The following is an 18,458-nucleotide window of genomic DNA, read 5'->3' as shown; positions in this document are numbered from 1 at the left end:
TTTAGTAAAGGCTAACTAAGTGGGATTAAAACTCAATTCTCATCACCATTGATAAGGATAACTAGGATAGGACTTCCAAATTCTCATACCTTGCCAAGAGTTTATCTACAGCTATTTATTTATTTTATTTGTCATTTAAATTTCTTGTTCCTTATTTCCAAAAACCTAATTCACAAAACTCATAACCAATAATAAGAACATACCTCCCTGCAGTTCCTTGAGAAGACAACCCGAGGTTTAAATACTTCGGTTATCAATTTTAAAAGGGGTTTGTTACTTGTGACAATCAAAACGTTTGTAAGAAAGGACTTTTGTTGGTTTAGAAGCTATACTTGCAACGGGAATTTATTCTGAATTCTAGACCACGCAAAAGTTCTCTCTTTAGGGAGGCTCTTTGTCATGGTGGCTTCTGCTTGTACTCATCCTTGAATCTCCAAGGGTCTTTGCTCCTCAATTGGTTGTCAGAAAGTCCAACCGTCTTCATCAAGCTTGGGTGAAATTCAACCCAAGATATGAGTTCCCAAAGTTGGTCTTCAAAGTGCGATTCGGGGTCCCATATCTTATCTTTACACCCGTCTTCAAGTTTATTGTAATGGCTCTTCCATCCGGGTGGTTGACACATAGAATTCTCCTTAGTGCACCAAAATCTCCTCCTAGACCCATACAAAGTAGCATTCATCCAATCATGGTGCCTATACCTTGAAGCTTTGACCTTAATGAGCCTAATACCAAACTTCCAACCACTACACAACTCCCTCTTACTATTAACTCTGCAAAGAGCTCTAAGTTGCCCATCCGTTTCAATCAAGCCGTATTCAAGTGAGAAAGTGAAGCTTAAGGGTAAGAATTTCACCCACTTGAATGTTGTGTTGGATGGTGACTTAGAAAGGGGCATCTTCAATGGTTCTTCAAGCACTATTCCCTTATGCTCTTCGTTGGTTGTTTCCACCTCTTGACAACTTCTTTCAATTTCTTCTTGCTTGTCAACTTCTTCCAATTCCTCCTCATCATCAATCAAGTCAACTCTTGGAGGTTGTGTGAAGTCCACTTCAATATTAGCTTCACATTCAATGGAAGGGTCTTTAACAAAGTCACCAATGTCAATTGGCATGTCCTTAATAACTTCAATTTCTTGTCCAATGGGAGAGGGTTCAACTTTTGATAGGAATTCGTTGATGATTGAATCCATCTCTTGATCAACCTCTTCATATTCTTCAATTTTGATATGCTCCGGAGGTTGTTGAGACTCCCATGGTAGTTCCGCATCTCCCAAATCTTCAACCACTTCTTCCTTTTCTTTGACAATCATAGGTTTCTCCAATTGTTCCAATACAAAACCCAACTCTTCCTTCTCCACCTGATTTTTCAATCTCTTCTTCATGCTTTGCTCTTCTTTTGATCTTTCACACGTGGTCACGGATGCACCTTGAGTGTTCAAGCATTGGTAGGCTAAAGTGTGGACTACCTTGGTCAAGTTAGTAAAAAATTCTAGGGTGTTCCTTTGCATATCTGCTTGTCCTTGAAGTAGCAAAGTGAGAGAATCATCCATTGGGGCTTGGGGTGGATAAGAGGGTTCATCACTTTGGAGAAAGGGTTCATAGTAGGAAGGTGGTTCTTCTTGGCAAGGGTATGGAGATTGTATGTATTGAGGTGGTTCTTGGTAGTAATCATGATAGGGTTGTAGTGGTTCCAAAGGTTCTTGCTCATAATGGTCACAAGGATGTGGTATGGGTGATTGGTCATATGATGTAACGACCCAACTTCCAGTACGTCATGATCGTACTAAAAGTAAGGAGTTACTAACCTATTTCCTTTATTAACTATTTAATATTGAGCCTTTAGTTCAATATCGCGTTTCTATTTTATAGAAAATTCCAAAAAATTTTGTTTTTGATTATCAAAATCATATATCAAACATTTCAAATTAATAATAATCACATAATTATTAATAATACTATCTTTTATACAAAAGATTTCAAATAAAACTCAGAAACAAATCCTATCCCTCTATATAAAATAAAAATCTTAAGCAATAAGGGCGAGGGAATTCTATGAAAGCAAATTAACTCACACTTAACTCATAAATAAATTCTATAATCGCCCGCAGCTTCACACTGTGTCTTCGAACTTGTGTCACTGAAAAGGTGGAAGATTTTTGGGTGAGAACAAACCACACGTTCTCAGTAGGGAATGGAAATGCCGTAAAAGTAATGATTAATATGCAAATAATTAACTTTGCTTAATAAACTATCTTTGTCAAACCCTTTGAAATACTTTTTAATCTTACTTTAGATAAATAATTACTTTCTTTAAATTTCTGAAGCCAAAACAGATCTCAATCGCAAAATATGTCATATTAAATATCTTTCAGCCATATAATTGATTCTCAGTCATAACAAACAATTATTAATAATCTCTATACATTCACAGACTACTAGCACAAGTAAAACTCAATTCAACACACAAACAAATCACAATAAAACAAACAACACAATCACAGAGAAGTAATACAAGCAAACACAACCAAATGCAAATGCACAACCACTATGATGCATGTCTGTCCTAAGCAGGCCATGAGCTCATGTGTCGGTTTACACCCTGCAGCCCGACATTACCTAGGAACAAGTCCCAGATATGGCTTTTCTTTGTGTCCTTAGTGCATATGTGTCGGTGGTAAGAATACCACTCCTTCGTGAGTACCGGCAGTCGATGCAAAGCCCGACCTCATGATATACGCACAAGGGGAAACAGTGATCCTCAGTTTGTGGGCGTCCCCGAGATCAACACACAAACAAAACAAAGATCCTCAATTCGGGGGTTTCCCCGAGATCAATACACAAATAAAACAGAGATCCTCAGTTCGTGGGTTTCCTCGAGATCAACATACAACAAAACAGAGATCTTCAGTTCGTGGGTTATTCCCCGAGATCAATACACAGCAAACAATGATCCTCAGTTCGTGGATTATACCCGAGATCAACATACAACAAAACAGAGATCTTCAGTTCGAGGGTATTCCCCGAGACCAATACACAATAACATAGCGATCTTCAGTTCATGGGTTATACCCGAGATCAACATACAACAATTCATGGGTTATTCCCGTAATCAATGATTATCAGTCCGTGGGTTTTTCCTGCATATAAAACAAATAACAATTTATAGATTTTCCCGAGATCAATGATCATTCAGTTCGTGGGTACTTCCCGAATTTAACCAATTATCAGTTCGTGCGTTTCCCCCGTAGTTAAACAACTAACAGTTCGTGGGGTATTCCTGCCTTTTATAATTTTTCATTATCCTTTCTCAATATCAACAATCCACAAACCAACCTTCATTCTCTCTTTCCCTTTGAATCCTTAACACATCTTCTTAAACCTTTCTTAACTTTCTCAAGCCTTTGTTCATGAAAATCTTAATCCTCATTTCAGCTCATAATCTCTACTTTGGCAGTCTTGAGTCAAGCCAACTTTAAAACTATTTTTCAGTTTAGTCCTCTATCAAAAGACTCAAGAAAATCATTTATTTTAAATTCATTAAACACCTTTCAAATATAACCTCTCATTTGAAGTAATCAAATAAAACTCTTTTCAGTTATAACTTTCTAAATACTCAATCATCTACTCAAAAACTTTATAAAAAAAATATAATCCTTTATTTCAAACCTAAAACATAACTCTTTTCATATTAAATCAAACTCAAAACATAAACATTTCCTTGATAAATCGATTTCATAATAATATAATTCTTTTTTCTCAATAAATAAAACTCCAAACATAGTTTATTTCTTTTCTTAGTAAATTAAAATCAAATAATATAATTTTCTCAAATCCAAATCTTTTAAAATAACTTTTCAATAAAACCTCAGATTTCATAAAATTTCGGCAGCACCTCCCCTAAAACTCGGACTTAGCCACCCTTACAGGTTCTCTCTTTCTGAACTATTCATCAATCCTTTTCTCAATAATTATCAAACAGAAAATTCTCAATCGAACAGAAATTCACAACTCATGATAAATAGTAATTCGATTATGCTCTGCAATTCCCACATAATCTATCAATCCAATTCCATTCTTATCAATTCGTAACTAATTTCCACTTAATCCATCAATAACTTCCATTTCATCAATTCATCAATTATTTTAACCAACGGACTAACAGTTTTTCACTTTCCAAATACCTAAAACACTTTATCACCTAACTCAATCAAAATCTTAGCAATATTCACACCGAAGCACATAGAGTATGTAGTATTTACATAATTCCAATTCTCTTATAATATGTTCACCCAAAAATTCTGTTCCTTATAGTTTCCAATTATTACAAGTTATCCTTATACTCTTAGAGTTACTGATTTTATCTCTAAATTCAGATTTCATAAAAAAAAGTCAATTTAATAATCAAGCTTCAATCTTTTAACAACTCTCAAACTTAATTCTAATTAATCATGAACCAACCTTAACAACTACCAAAACCAATTCCAATCAGTCACAAGTCAATTTCACAGCCATTCCGATACATCAGATAACTAAAAACAGCAACAAGCACCTACTCTCAATAACCAAAATGCAGCCATACAACTCAACTAAGTCAGTATAATCACATAGAATCAGAACTTTTCAATAATTCCATCAAAATCAGAAAAACCAAAATCAATTACAGCTTCAAACACTCACAACAAAGCCCAAAAACATTCATAGCCATAACCTGAATTCAATACTCCAATTAAAACACTAAAACATCATCAAATTTAATCCAAATTTCACAACCTCAAACCAAGCTTATTTCTATCAATTAGTCTCTCATAACAACAAAACCAATTACATTCGCAGCAGCAATCCAAACTCAATTCATCAATTATCCATTCAACAGCTGTTCAATAATTAACTCGACATATTTCAATTTAATAAGTTACACTAAATTAATCATTATTCACAACAACATCTAAGTTCAATCACAGCTCAGAATAATCACAACGACTAACTAATTTCAAATGCATTTCAAGTCATTCATGTTAATTAAGAAATTCTTAACCATTGTTAACCATTTGCACTTATCTAATAACTTTGTAGGTATTCTAAATTAAAAATGTTTAACTTTAAAAATAAATCCCCTACCTCAAAGTTGAAACTCGCAAAAATCACTAAGCGCAGCTGCTCCATTAGCAATTTCCAGCACCTATTTCCCTGGCAGCAACAATGACAAGGTTAAACGCCTCCTCTCCTCTCCGATCTCAATTAGACAATAATAACAGAACGAGGAAACGGCGGCAGCAGGAACGGCAGCCCAGGGTTGACGGCGACGCGGCTCCAGCACCAGTGACCAAGAAGCATAGCAGAGGCGTTTACCCCACTCAACGGCGTTCTCTCCTTCAACTGGCCTTCCTCCACCCATGAGCTCCTCTCTTGGCGGACCAGAGAAGCACAAATGGAGCTCCATTGTGACTCTCTGCTTTGGACGGCGACGCACAGTAGTGAGACCCGGCGGCGGCAACAGGAGTGGCTTCAACAGCAGCACCCAGGCGCGGTGGCAACACAGCAGAGGCTCCCTCCTCCCTTGGGTCTCGCTTGGCTCCTCCTTCCTCCTTGAACAGCATCGACAGCGTCCCTCTTCGTCGGCAATAATGGCGGCGACGGTGGTGAGGTGGGCTGGACGCGATGTAACTCTGTTCATAGTGTGTGGGTGTGTGAAGGAAGGAGTGTGGGCTAAGTGGGTGTAGTGTTCTGAGTGTGTGTGTGCCGCGGTGAAGCTAAGAGAGAGAGGGTGAGTTCGTGTGTGTTTGTTACGTTGAAGGAGGAGGGTGAGGCTGCATCTGTTAGGGTTAGGAATTGGGGAAATTAGGGATTCTAAATGAATTTGGGGATTTTGGGATTTAGGGTTAGAAATTAGAATTTTATAAAAGAATAAAGGATAGCTATGAATAGATATTTTGATAAAATTGAAGGGTAGAGTAATTTTAAAATCAAATATACTCTATTAAAAATATTTCGGAACATTATTTATCAACATATTGCAAAGTTAAATTAATTATTTCTAATTATAAAATAAACATATTAATCACATTTTTATAAAATATAGTTTAAACTCAAAATATTAATCATTCATTATTTTTTTTCTATCCCCGGAACTTTAATTTCAATTTATAAAATAACTAATTATGATAAAAATTGTGCATAAATATTAACTGACTTAAACATAAAGTATTTATAAAAATTAATCTAATCATTTCTAGTAAATTAATTCCTAAAAGTTCAAATTAATAATATAATTCATTCAAAATAGAATTTATTTAAATTAAATTATACAATTCTTTCTTATTTTTCAATTACCAAAATTATAATTTCAATTATACCAAATATCTAATAAAGATTATATAAAAATTCTAATTAATTTAAACTCCAATTATCATGAAACACCATTTAATTACCTTTAGTAAAATAATTTTTTTAAAATAAAATTATCAACAAATAAAATAAATCACAAATAACTAATTATTTGATTTTTAAAAATTAGGGTTGTTACATATGATGGATAAGGGTCATAGGAAGGTACTTGGTAAAGAAAGGCTTGTGAGTATGGTTGAGGTTCATGTTGAGGATAAGATTCATAGGCATATGATGGAAGTTGTTGATTGTCACAAAAAGAGTCACCATAGCCATTGAATTGACATGCATTAGGGTGGGAATTATACCTATACGTATCCAAAGGTTGTTGCCAATAGGAGTGATCAATTCCTTGAGGCTTGATGACTTGCATCATCTACCCTTTTTTCTTGCATAAAAAGGACCATAAAAGAGCATAATCTCATTTGATCATTACAATTCATGCATTATTTGATGAATATTATGGTACATTGCTTTGAAATGAGTTTGTGCTGAATTTCAGGTGAAAAAGACATCAAAAAGGGGGAGAAAACAACAAAACAAGCTGGGCGTGTGAAACTGGCGTGCCACTTGGAGCAAACGCCACAAAAATGTATGGGCGTGGCACGCCAGGAGCTGAGCGTGGCATGCCAGGAGCTGGGCGTTGCACGCCAAGAGCTGGGCGTGGCACGCCAGCTATGATTTCCAGAGAAGCATACTTGAGTATTTTACATGGGCGTGGCATGCCGGGTGCTGGGCGTGGCACGCCAGTGTAATTTTCCAGAGAGCAATGTTGAAGGCCACTGAAGGGGCGTGGCACGCTATGCTGGGCGTGGCACGCCTAGCCCATCACATACTATGGGCGTGCCACTTGAACCATGGGACGTGGCACGCCAGTTCATCCATCCAGAGGAGATCATCACTTGCGCGTGCCACTTGATATCAAAGGCGTGGCATGCCAGCATCAATTTGTCACTTGGGCGTGCCAATTGAAGGCCCAGGCATGGCACACCAAGCTTAAAAGAGCCACACTAAAGGGGTGTGCCACTTGGTATCAAAGGCGTGGCACGCCAGCTCTCATTGTCACTTGGGCGTGCCACTTGAAGACCCAGGCGTGACCAAGCCCTCATCCTCACTTAAGTGTGCTACTTGAGCATCCGGGCGTGGCACGCCAATGATAAGAAGGTCCAAAGCAAAGGATGTGCGTGCCACTTGGTGTCAAAGGCGTGGCACGCCAGCTCTCAACTCTCACTTTGGCGTGTCACTTGAAGGACCAGGCGTGGCATGCCAACTACTAGATCAAAGAGGAATGCTGGGCGTGGCACGCCAGACCCTTGGCATTCCACGCTAGTTCAATTGGCCAGAGAGAAGAATCAAGCACACATAATGGGCGTGGCACGCCAGACCCTGGGCGTGCCATGCTAGTTCAATTAGCCAGAGAGAAGAACCAAGCAAACAAAATTGGCGTGGCATACTAGACCCTGGGCGTGCCACGCTAGTTCATCTTTCTAGAAACAAGAAGAAGAAGAAGAAGGTCTGGGCGTGCCACGCTTGTTCATCTTTCCAGAAACAAGAAGAAGAAGGAGAAAGCTTGGGTGTGCCACTTGAGGTTGAAGGCGTAGCACGCCAGGCTACACAAGTCCTTAAAGAACCCTGGGCGTGCCACTTGGGCTCGAAGACGTGGCACGCCAGGGATGCCAATGAAGGAGGGCGTGCCACTTGAAGAGTTGAGCATGGCACGCCAAGCCAGATTTAGAACTGGGCATGGCACGCCACTGAAGCGCCAGTTACACGCCAGCTGGGAGGGTCACATTTATTGAGTTTCTTTTCCCTCCAAATTATATTTTTTCTTTTGACTTTTGTATTTTCTTTATTCTAGTGCTAGGAGTAGTATAAATAACCCCAAAAAGCACTGAGTGGGGGTTAAGCAGTTGAGCTATTAGTTGCAGTAGAGTTAGATTTACTTTTGCACTTTATCATCTCTTCCATCTCTTGTATTTTTCTCTGAGCTATGAGTAACTAAATTCTCTCTCATTAAGAAAGCGAGCTCTGTTGTACTTGATGGATTAATGTTAGTTGATTTCTTCTTCTCTTCATCTTCTCTTTGATTTGCTAGAAGAAATTCCGTTCTTCATGTTTAGTGTTCAATCATCTTGGAAAAGAGGTTGAATGCAAAATGGGTTTCATGGGAACCTTGGAAAAGGAAACATGAAACCATGCTAGAAATCCCTTCTCACACTTGAGTTGGATCTGGGTTTTGGTGTTTGGATATGGTGACATATAATCCTCCCTCTACTTGGACCTATGATGATGTGTGGTATAATTAGGGACCAAACATATCTCTCTTCATGAGCAATTAGACCAAGGAATTGGCTATTGATCAAGATCTGAGAGATTGAATCACCAAGGGATTGGGGTTCAATCAATCATGATTTCCAAGAGGTCAATGAGTTGCATGATTAAAGAGGATATGAACTGGATTTAATCCAAAGAGAACAACATCTCCTGATCTCAATGAATTCCCCTATTCTTATCTTCCACCTTCTTCATAGCTTTCTTTATATTTTGCAAATCCCCATTCCCATTTACAATTAAGCCATTTATGTTTCTGCACTTTACATTATTGCCATTTATTGCTTTCCTTTACTTTTGAGTCATTTATAATTCTGCGCATTTACAATTCTGCAATCATAATCTATTCTGTTCAGCTTGACTAATTCACCAATTGATTAAAATTGCTCAAATCTACCAATCTCTGTGGATACGATCCCACTCCACTGTGGGTTATTACTTGAGGATAATTTTGGTGCGCTTGCCAAAAGAACGGATTCATCAAAATTTTATATGGGGAGTGAAATCCGGTCATCAAGTTTTATGGCGCTGTTGCCGGGGATTGGTTTGAATTTGACAATGATTAAATTGATTAGAGAGCTAGATTAAGCATTTTAATTACCTTGTTATTTCCTTTCCAGTTCTTTAGTTTTCCTTCTGTTCTGCTTGTTTTTTTTATTTCGATAATTTTAGTTACTCATCGTTCATATTTCCATTCTTCTAACTGTTTGATTAATTGCATAACCAAGCTAACCACTAATCTTAACAAGAAGTGATTCCTCCACTTGTTCTCTGCTTGCTGTTTGTTGAATGTATGACAGGTAGAAGGGAATAAACTTCCTCCTTCTTTGATAGTGAACCTGAGAGGACCTTCCTTAGATTAAGGAGGGAAGCAAGAGGCAAATGCATAGTCAGAGAGGAAGTAGTAGAGGAAGATCTAGGACCTACTATGGAAGAAGAAGTGCAAAACCATGTTGGAGTAGATGCTGGCAATCATATTGGGCAAGAGAGGAGAGTCTTAGGCTCTTACATCAACCTAAATCCAGGAAACTGTGGCAGCAGCATTCTCAAACCAACAATCCATGCTAACAACTTTGAGTTGAAACCTCAACTCATCACACTTGTCCAGAATAATTGTTCATATGAAGGGAGAGCCCAGGAGGACCCAAACCAACATCTCACTATATTCTTGAGGATTTGTGACACTGTAAAGTCCAATGGTGTACACCCTGACACCTACAAGCTACTTTTGTTCCCTTTCTCACTCAGAGATAAGTCGGCGAAATGGTTTGAAGCATTTCCCAAGGAGATCCTAACAACTTGGGATGAAGTTGTAAAAAAATTTCTAGCAAGATTCTACCCTCCACAGAGAGTCAATAGATTGAGAGCTAAGGTGCAGACCTTCAGACAGCAAGATGGTGAAACACTTTATGAGGCCTGGGAGACGTTCAAAGACTTGACAAGGAGGTGCCCTCCAGATATGTTCAACGAATGGGTTCAACTCCACATCTTCTATGAAGGGCTATCATATGAGGCAAAGAAAGCTGTGGACCACTCTTCAGGGGGTTCACTCAACAAGAAGAAAACCGTTGAAGAAGCCATAGATGTTATAGAGACTATAGCTGAAAATGAATACTTCTATGCTTTATAAAGGACTCAAAAGAGAGGAGTGCTGGAGCTAAATTCTATGGATACCTTGTTAGCATAGAACAAGATGATTGTAGCACAACTAGCAGCCCTAACAAAGAGGATGGAAACTGGCCAAGTCTCAGCTATCCAAGCTCAAGCACCACAAGAAGAAGATGCCCCAGAAATTGAAAGTGAATGGGAGCCGGCAAACTATGTGAACAATTCTTTTAGACAACCATATGACTGATGAGCGGATAATTTATACGCTTTTTGACATTGTTTTTAGTAGGATCTAGTTACTTTTAGGGATGATTTCATTAGTTTTTATGTGAAATTCACATTTCTGGACTTTACTTTGAGTTTGTGTGTTTTTCTGTGATTTCAGGTATTTTCTGGCTGAAATTGAGGGACTTGAGCAAAAATCAGATTCAGAGGTTGAAGAAGGACTGCTGATGATGTTGGATTCTGACCTCCCTTCACTCAAAGTGGATTTTCTGTAGATACCGAACTCAAAATGGCGCGCTTCTAATTGCGTTGGAAAGCAGACATCTAGGGCTTTCCAGCAATATATAATAGTCCATACTTTGGCCAAGAATAGATGACGTAAAACTGGCATTCAACGCCACCTTTCTGCACAAATCTGGCGTCCAGCGCCAGAAAAGAAACCAAAACCAGAGTTGAACGCCCAAACTGGAACAAAAGCTGGTGTTCAACTCCACAAATGGCCTCTGCACATGCAACACTTAAGCTCAGCCCAAACACACACCAAGTGGGCCCCGGATGTGGATTTATGCATCAATTACTTACTCATGTAAACCCTAGTGACTAGTTTATTATAAATAGGACATTTTACTATTGTATTAGAGCATCTTTGGTCTCAGTTTTAATCCATTGTTCACCTAAGGAGACTATTGATCACGTTTTAGGGGGCTGGCCATCTCGGCCATGCCTGGACCTTTCACTTATGTATTTTCAACGGTAGAGTTTCTACACTCCAGAGATTAAGGTGTAGAGCTCTGCTGTTCCTCAAAGATTAATGCAAAGTACTACTGTTTTCTATTCAACTCATCTTATTTCGCTTCTAAGATATCCATTCGCACCCAAGAACGTGATGAAGGTGATGATTACGTGTGACGCTCATCACCATTCTCCTCTATGAACACGTGTCTGACAAACACTTCCGTTCTACATGCAATGAGCTAGAATGAATATCTCTTAGATCTCCTAACCGGAATCTTCGTGGCATAAGCTAGAATGATGGCGGCATTCAAGAGAATCCGGAAGGTCTAAACCTTGTCTGTGGTATTCCGAGTAGGATTCAATGATTGAATGACTGTGACGAGCTCCTAACTCGCGATTGCAGGGCGTTAGTGACAGACGCAAAAGGATAGTAAATCCTATTCCAGCATGATCGAGAACCGACAGATGAATAACCGTGCCGTGACAGGGTGCGTGAGCATATTATTCACTGAGAGGATAAGATGAAGCCATTGGCAAGGGTGATGCCTCCAGACGATTAGCCGTGCCGTGACAGGGCATTGGATCATTTTCCCAAGAGATGACCGAAAGTAGCCATTGACAGTGGTGATGTATCACATAAAGCCAGCCATGGAAAGGAGTAAGACTGATTGGATGAAGATAGCAGGAAAGAGAGGTTCAGAGGAACGAAAAGCTTCTCCATTCGCTTATCTGAAATTCCTACCAATGATTTACATAAGTACCTCTATCCCTATTCTATTATATAATATTCGAAAACACCATTATCACTTTATATCCGCCTGACTGAGATTTGCAAGGTGACCATAGCTTGCTTCATACCAACAATCTCCGTGGGATTCGACCCTTACTCACGTAAGGTATTACTTGGAGGACCCAGTGCACTTGCTGGTCAGTTGTATCGAAGTTGTGACAAATTATGAATGTGTAATCACGATTACGCGTACCAAGTTGCTCACGTGCCAGGAATAGTTTGAGCCTGGACATCACAATTTCGTGCACCAAGTTTTTGGCGCCGTTCTCGGGGATTGTTCGAGTTTGGACAACTGACGGTTCATCTTGTTGCTCAGATTAGGTAATTTTCTTTTTGTTTTCTTTTCAAAAAATTTTCAAAAATATTTCAAAATTTTCTCACCTGTTTTCGAAAAAAAAAAAGAAGGTTTTAAAATAAAAATGTTTTCAAAAATATATTTTCTTTTCAAAATTTTTAAGAATGAATTCTAGTGTTTCATGGAGCATGTTGAAGCCTGGCTGGCTGTAAAGCCATGTCTAATTTCTTTGGGAATGAGTATGTCAGGCGTGTCATGTCTGAGTTACATACTAAAGCTTGGCTGGCTAGTAAGCCATGCCTGACCCTTTGATTGGAGCTTTAGAGCATAAGATTCCTGGAATTCATATTAAAAATTTTGGAATCCTTATTTTCTTTTTCAAAATAATTTTTCAAAAAATATAAAATAAAAATCCAAAAAAATTAGAAAATCATAAAAATAAAAAATATTTTTGTGTTTCCTGTTTGAGTCTTGAGTCATATCATAAGTTTGGTGTCAATTGCATGTGCATCTTGCATTTTTCGAAAATTTCATGCATTCATGGTGTTCTTCATGATCTTCAAGTTGTTCTTGGTAAGTCTTCTTGTTTGATCTTGATGATTTTTTTGTTTTGTGTCTTTTCATGTTTATCATATGCATTCTTGAATTCTTAGTGTCTAAGCATTAAAGAATTCTAAGTTTGGTGTCTTGCATGTTTTCTTTGCATTAAAATTTTTCAAAATTGTGTCTATGATGTTCATCTTGACATTCATAGTGTTCTTGGTGTTCATCTTGACATTCATAGCATTCTTGCATGCATTCATTGTTTTGATCTAAAAATTTCATGCATTGCATAATTTTCATGTTTTTCATAAAAATTCAAAAAATCAAAAAAAAAATATCTTTCCCTTTTTCTCTCATCAAATTCAAAAATTTGAGTTGACTTTTTCAAAAATTTTTTAAAATCAAGTTGTTTCTCATGAGTCAAATCAAATTTTCAATTTGAAAATCCTATCTTTTTCAAAATCTTTTTCAAAAATCAAATCTTTTTCAAAATTTTTAGTTATTTTCGAAAATTCCAAAAATATTTTTCAAAAAAATCTTTTTCTTATTTTTATACGAAATTTTCGAAAATAACAATAACAATTAATGTTTTGATTCAAAAATTTCAAGTTTGTTACTTGCTTGTTAAGAAAGATTCAAACTTTGAGTTCTAGAATCATATCTTGTGATTTCTTATGAATCAAGTCATTAATTGTGATTTTAAAAATCAAATCTTTTTCAAAAAAAAAAAAAAACTAATTTCTATCATATCTTTTCAAAATATCTTCCTATCTTATCTTTTTCAAAAATATCTTTTCAAAATATCTTTTCTAAATTCCTAACTTCTTATCTTTTCAAAATTTGTTTCAACTAACTAACTAACTTTTTGTTTGTTTCTTAACTTTTTCAAAACTACCTAACTAACTCTCTCTCTCTCATTTTTCGAAAATATCTTCCCCCTTTTTCAAAATTTCTTTTTAATTTATTAATTAATTTAATTTTTAAATCTTAATTTTCGAAAAATTACTAACATTTTTCAAAAACCATTTTCGAAAATCACTAACTCTTTTTCAAAAATATTTTTCAAAAATTCTCTCTCTCCCATCTTATTCTATTTATTCATTCATATCCTAACATCTCATCTCACATATCTAGCCTCCTCACAGTTGTGTTTCTTCCATTATATTACATTCTTTGTCTCCCCCTCTTCTTCTACTCACACAGGGATCCCTATACTGTGGTATAAAGGACCTCTATTATTATTATTATTTTTCTGTGCCCTCTTCTTTGTCATACGAGCAGGAGCAAGGACAAGAACATTCTTGTTGAAGCAGATCCAGAACCTGAAAGGACTCTGAAGAGAAAATTAAGAGAAGCTAAATTACAACAATCCAGAGATAACCTTTCAGAAATTTTCGAACAGGAAGAGAATATGGCAGCCGAAAATAATAATAATGCAAGGAGAATGCTTAGTGACTTTACTGCACCTAATTCCAATTTACATGGAAGAAGCATCTCCATTCCTGCCATTGGAGCAAACAACTCTGAGCTGAAACCTCAATTAGTTTCTCTGATGCAGTAGAACTGCAAGTTTCATGGACTTCCATCTGAAGATCCTTTTTAGTTCTTAACTGAATTCTTGCAGATATGTGATACTGTTAAGACTAATGGAGTAGATCCTAAAGTCTACAGGCTCATGCTTTTCCCTTTTGCTGTAAGAGACAGAGCTAGATTATGGTTGGATTCTCAACCCAAAGACAGCCTGAACTCTTGGGATAAGCTGGTCACGGCTTTCTTAGCCAAGTACTTTCCTCCTCAAAAGCTGAGCAAGCTTAGAGCTGATGTTCAAACCTTCAGACAGAAAGAAGGTGAATCCCTCTATGAAGCTTGGGAAAGATACAAGCAGTTGACCAAAAAGTGTCCTTCTGACATGCTTTCAGAATGGACCATCCTGGATATATTCTATGATGGTTTATCTGAGCTATCAAAGATGTCACTGGACACTTCTGCAGGTGGATCCATTCACCTAAAGAAAACGCCTGCAGAAGCTCAAGAACTCATTGACATGGTTGCTAATAACCAGTTCATGTACACTTCTGAAAGGAATCCTATGAGTAATAGGACGCCTATGAAGAAGGGAGTTCTTGAAATTGATACTCTGAATGCCATATTGGCGCAGAATAAAATATTGACTCAGCAAGTCAATATGATCTCTCAGAGTCTGCATGGAATGCAAGCTGCATCCAACAGTACTCAAGAGGCTTCTTATGAAGAAGAAGCTTATGATCCTGAGAACCCTGCAATAGCAGAGGTGAATTACTTAGGTGACCCTTATGGAAACACCTATAACTCATCATGGAGAAATCATCCAAATTTCTCATGGAAGGATCAAAAGCCTCAACAAGGCTTTAATAATGGTGGAAGAAACAGGTTTAGCAATAGCAAGCTTTTCCATCATCCACTCAGCAACAGACAGAGAACTCTGAACAAAATACTTCTAATTTAGCAAACTTAGTCTCTGATCTATCTAAGGCCACTGTAAGTTTCATGAATGAAAAAAGATCTTCCATTAGAAATCTGGAAGCACAAGTGGGCCAGCTGAGTAAAAGGATCACTGAAATCCCTCCTAGTACTCTCCCAAGCAATACAGAAGAGAACCCAAAAGGAGAGTGCAAGGCCATTCACATAAGCACCATGGCCGAACCTGTGAGGAGAGGAGAGGACGTGAATCCCAAGGAGGAAGACCTCTTGGGACGTCCAGTGATCAATAAGGAGCTTCCCTCTGAGGAACCAAAGGACTCTAAGGCTCATCTAGAGACCATAGAGATTCCATTGAACCTCCTTATGCCCTTCATGAGCTCTGATGAGTATTCCTCTTCTGAAGAGAATGAGGATGTTACTAAAGAGCAAACTGCCAAGTTTCTTAGTGCAATCATGAAGCTGAATGCCAAACTATTTGGCATTGATACTTGGGAAGTTGAACCTCCCTTGTTCATCAATGAACTAAGTGATCTGGATCAACTGACATTGCCTCAGAAGAGACAGGATCCTGGAAAGTTCATAATACCCTGTACCATAGGCACCATGCTCTTTAAGGCTCTGTGTGACCTTGGTTCAGGAATAAACCTCATGCCCCTCTCTGTAATAGAGAAACTGGTAATCTATGGGGTACAAACTGCTAAAATCTCATTAGAGATGGCAGACAGTTCCAGAAAACAGGCTTATGGACAAGTAGAGGACGTGTTAGTAAAGGTTGAAGGCCTTTACATCCCTGCTGATTTCATAGTCCTGGATACTGGAAAGGAAGAGGATGAATCCATCATCCTAGGAAGACCTTTCCTGGCCACAGCAAGAGCTGTGATTGATGTTGACAGAGGTGAAATAGTCCTTCAATGGAAAGAGGACTCCCTTGTGTTTAAAACCCAAGGATCTCCCTCTGCAACCATGGAGAGAAAGCAGAAAAAGCTTCTCTCAAAGCAGAGTCAACCAGAGCCCCCACAGTCAAACTCTAAGTTTGGTGTTGGGAGGCCACAACCAAACTCTAAGTTTCGTGTTGAACTCCCATATCCAAACTCTATGTTTGGTGTTGGAGAGTCTCAACAAAGCTCTGCACATCTGTGAGGCTCCATGAGAGCCCACTGTCAAGCTATTGACATTAAATAAGCGCTTGTTGGGAGGCAACCCAATGTTTATCTAACTCTATTATTATTGTTTTTCATGTTTTCTTAGGTTCATGATCATGTGGAGTCACAAAATAAATATAAAAATTGAAAACAGAATCAAAAACAGCAGAAGAAAAATCACACCCTGGAGGAGCATCTGTCTGGCATTCAAACGCTAGAACAGAGCATGGTTCTGGCGCTGAACGCCCAGAATGGGCAGCATCCTGGCGCTGAACGCCCAGAACAAGCATGGTTCTGGCGTTCAACGCCAGAAATGGCAGCAAATGGGCGTTGAACGCCCAAAATGGGCACCAACCTGGCGCTGAACGCCCAGAGTTGTGTGCAAAGGCATTTTACATGCCTAATTTGGTGCAGGGATGTAAATGCCTTGACACCTCAGGATCTGTGGACCCCACAGAATCATCTCAAGATATGTGGACCCCACAGGATCCCCACCTACCTCATCATCTCTTCCCATTCATGATCATCCCTTCTGTTTTCCATTTACCACTCACATCCATACACCCACTACCTTCAAAATTCAACATCTCTCACCCACCCAATCCCACCCATATGGCCGAATACACACTCCCATCCATCTCCTCCATATCTTCTTCATTCTTTCTTTTTTTGCTCGAGGGCGAGCAACATTCTAAGTTTGGTGTGGTAAAAGCATAGCTTTTTTGTTTTTTCCATAACCATTGATGGCACCTAAGGCCAGAGAAACCTCTAGAAAGAGGAAAGGGAAGACAAAAGCTTCCATCAAGGGTCTATAGCTCAGTGGTAGAACATTTGACTGCAAATCAAGAGATCCCTGAGATACCTCAGGGGATACATTTTCTTCCACAAAAATATTGGAAGCAACTAAGGGTGGAACATCAAGAGCACTCCATCATCCTTCATGAAATCAGAGAAGATCAAAAAGCAATGAGGGAGGAGCAACAAAGACAAGGAAGAGACATAGAAGAGCTCAAGGACATCATTGGTTCCTCAAGAAGGAAACGCCACCATCACTAAGGAGGATTCATTCCTTGTTCTTGTTTCTTCTGTTTTTCGTTTCTATGTTATGTGCTTATCTGTGTTTGTGTCTTCATTACATGATCATTAGTAGTAGTAACTATGTCTTAAAGTTATGAATGTCCTATGAATCCATCACCTCTCTTAAATGAAAAATGTTTTAACTCAAAAGAACAATAAGTACATGAGTTTCGAATTTATCTTTGAACTTAGTTTAATTATATTGATGTGGTGACAATGCTTCTTGTTTTCTGAATGTATGCTTGAACAGTGCATATGTCTTTTGAAGTTGTTGTTTAAGAATGTTAAATATGTTGGCTCTTGAAAGAATGATGACTAGGAGACATGTTATTTGATAATCTGAAAAATCATAAAAATGATTCTTGAAGCAAGAAAAAGCAGCAAAGAACAAAGCTTGCAGAAAAAAAAAAATAGGCGAAAAAAAATAATAGAAAGAAAAAGCAAGTAGAAAAAGCCAAAGCTCTTAAAACCAAGAGGCAAGAGCAAAAAGCCAATAACCCTTAAAACCAAAAGGCAAGGGCAAATAAAAAGGATCCCAAGGCTTTGAGCATCAGTGGATAGGAGGGCCTAAAGGAATAAAATCCTGGTCTAAGCGGCTAAACCAAGCTGTCCCTAACCATGTGCTTGTGGCGTGAAGGTGTCAAGTGAAAACTTGAGACTGAGCGGTTAAAGTCAAGGTCCAAAGAAAAAAAAGAGTGAGCTTAAGAACCCTGGACACCTCTAATTGGGGACTCTAGCAAAGCTGAATCACAATCTGAAAAGGTTCACCCAATTATGTGTCTGTGGCATTTATGTATCCGGTGGTAATACTGCAAAACAAAGTGCTTAGGGCCACGGCCAAGACTCATAAAGAAGCTGTGTTCAAGAAT

At 38.3% G+C, this 18,458-nt stretch overlaps 1 non-coding gene across 1 annotated transcript; it reads right to left on the bottom strand.

Annotated features, from left to right (window-relative positions):
• Positions 1-14,717: 14,717 nt before the first annotated feature.
• On the bottom strand, positions 14,718-14,825 carry LOC112786980 (small nucleolar RNA R71). The gene has a single exon (XR_003194419.1). It is a non-coding gene; the product is annotated as a small nucleolar RNA R71 (small nucleolar RNA).
• Positions 14,826-18,458: the final 3,633 nt, after the last annotated feature.

The sequence above is a fragment of the Arachis hypogaea genome, chromosome 20 (genome assembly GCF_003086295.3).
Source record: "Arachis hypogaea cultivar Tifrunner chromosome 20, arahy.Tifrunner.gnm2.J5K5, whole genome shotgun sequence".
Taxonomy (NCBI): Eukaryota; Viridiplantae; Streptophyta; class Magnoliopsida; order Fabales; family Fabaceae; genus Arachis; species Arachis hypogaea.
The sequence above is the reverse complement of the archived record's forward strand: the minus strand, read 5'-3'. Positions and strand labels throughout refer to the sequence as shown.